This window comes from Myotis davidii, unplaced genomic scaffold, assembly GCF_000327345.1.
Source record: "Myotis davidii unplaced genomic scaffold, ASM32734v1 scaffold452, whole genome shotgun sequence".
NCBI lineage: Eukaryota > Metazoa > Chordata > Mammalia > Chiroptera > Vespertilionidae > Myotis > Myotis davidii.
Window position 1 is genome coordinate 947,637 of NW_006284245.1, and position 2,474 is coordinate 950,110.

At 45.1% G+C, this 2,474-nt stretch overlaps 1 pseudogene; it reads right to left on the minus strand.

The window, feature by feature from the left end:
* LOC102775088 overlaps positions 1-1,210 on the minus strand; it is a 9,474-nt pseudogene extending 8,264 nt beyond the window's left edge.
* Between the last annotated feature and the right edge of the window lie 1,264 nt (positions 1,211-2,474).

Below are 2,474 nucleotides of genomic sequence, written 5' to 3' on the forward strand. Positions count from 1 at the left end.
GGAGGTTCTGCTTGTGGCTTTTCATAGAATTTAAATTCATTTCCCTGGGCCCGCCACGGTGAATAAAATGTAACTCCAGAATCTTAGAGGAGGACGCTGAATCAAAGATTTGATTCGGGCATAAGACCAGTAGGGAATGTGCTAGGGGCAGGGGCCTGACAAAGAAGAATTACTGAGTAGGCTGAGGGGCAGGGACCATGGGAGAGAAAAATTGCTAATTATCTCGCTAGAAAAGCAATGTGTTATGATTGAACCCAGGCAGGTGTGACCCTGCTCGTAAATTTTATGTAAACTTTTTACCCTGCCAGTACCAGGAACGGCTAATGAACCGCTTTGCAGTTTGTTTTTGTTTTTTTTAAAAAAGACTTTGTAGTGTTGCAGATAAAAGGTCTTGCTGTACTCTTGGTCTGCACTGCAAGCTATGGGCTCTTATGGGAAGGACACGGCTGGCAGTCAGCCGATCAGCTTAATAAAGGCTCTTAAAATTTTAATTCTGAGTCGGTGGTCTATCTCGCTGAGCCAACCCATAAAAAAGCGGTGGTGAAGTCTGTATGGGGAGCTGCTCTGATTTCATTAGCTGCTTGTTGGATCCCTCTGCTTTGGCTGCATGCACCTTATAGATGCAAATATCAACCCTGCAGGCATGACTGTCAGCTTTCCCATCCCGGTTGCCGGCACCGGCTTCCCTCTGGTACCCGGACCTGGGCTTCCCTCCGGCCGCTGGCAGGCACCCGGACCCGGACTTCCCTCGCAGCCCTGGCTTCGTCTGGAAGCTTTTCCCATTTTCAATGCCGAGGAAGTCCACCTGAAAGACAGACAGCTGTAACAGTCCGGCAATGTCTCTAGAGATAAGCAAAGCACTAGAAAACATACTGCAAGCTCTGTTTGTTATACTTATTATTCTAACAACTTTAAAATTAAAAGGTAGTTTTGTAAAATACATTTCTGAAAGGCTATCAAAAATGCCTCCCTCACTTCAGATGATGTTATTGACTTGAGAGTCAAGAACTGCAGGTAGGAATTCAGCTGAAAGACACATGCAGGACTCCCGTGTAACAGAGTGAGCTACGGGGCTTCTTAGTGTGCTTGCTCCTAACATACCATAGTGAGTCAGGCTTTCTCATAAATGGGATCCAACATACAGTTAAAACCAAACGCAGTGCTCAAGGTCTAATTCCTCAGTTCCCTGCTTACCCTGATCCAAATCCATGGTCCGTGATTAGAGTCACCCCTTTGTATAGATTCTGTGAGGTCCCTTGGCCTCACACTCAGCTGTATTGGCCGTGCGAAATGCCAACCCTAGTGAACTAGAACTTTATGCCAAGTCAGCACCTGTGCCAAGTAGCCAAACTAACTGAGGGGAAAATGAGCCACCTGCTAATTGGCCTCATAATCATTAACCCTATGTCAACTCTTAGTGCTTACTAGAAAACCAAGTCAATTTTCGTTCTCTCCGTCCTAGGCAACAATTTCATGACTTCTTCCTTACATTGCCAACACCTCTTCCTCTCTGTATGTTCTCAGCTGCTTCTTATTTCACTGAGAATAGAGGTGGGATCAGAATAGAATCTCCACTAGCGCCAAACTTCATGTCTACCTGGGTGTACGCTCTGCCTTCCCTCCTCCCTGACCTAAGGGTAAACCCTCTACTTTGCACAGGTCCCTCCCCTCTTGCCTAACCTAGGATTTCTCTTCTCTTGTGTCTCTGACTTCCTGCACCATCAATTATTTGCTCTCTACCAGACGTTCCCATCAGCATGCAAAGACGTTATACCTCCCATTTCAATGGAAAAAACTCCTTTCTTTGTCCCCATATCCCATTCTCATTACTGTTCCATTGCTCGGCCGCTCTTTAAAAGAGTAAAACTATTCAAAAAGGGTAGCTCTATCTAATGTTTTCACTTCCTTTCCTCTCATTTCCCTATTTTGGTCCTCTCCACTGCACAGACACTACTCTTTTCAAGATTATCTCTATGGTTTCAAATCCTACACTAAATGATCAGTTTTCATCTTAATCTGCGGGAAGCATAGGACTAACAATGACTCCCTCCCTTTTCTCCTAACACCTTTCCACTTGGCTTCTGACACAATTCTTCTCATCTCCCCATTTACTTCTTCATACACCCTTGGTCAGATCCTCTGGACACTGGAGCCCCCCACGACTCAGTGCTCCAACATCATCTATTCTCTGCCTCCACTTACTTCCAAAGTGACTTGGTCTGGTTTAAAGATTATAAATACCATGATGATGACTCACACAGTTCATCTACAGCCATGCCATCCCTCTCTCCTGAATTTCAGACTGGTATATCAGTTGTCTGTTCACATCTCTACTAAGACTGACAAGCATTACAAGCTTAGCATGTCCAAATGCCTAAAGCTATCTCTTGACCAATGCACCTACCTTTCTAACCTCCTCTTCTAACACTTTCCCCCTTTGATCATTTCCCTACCAACAAACCTTCCAGCCTCTG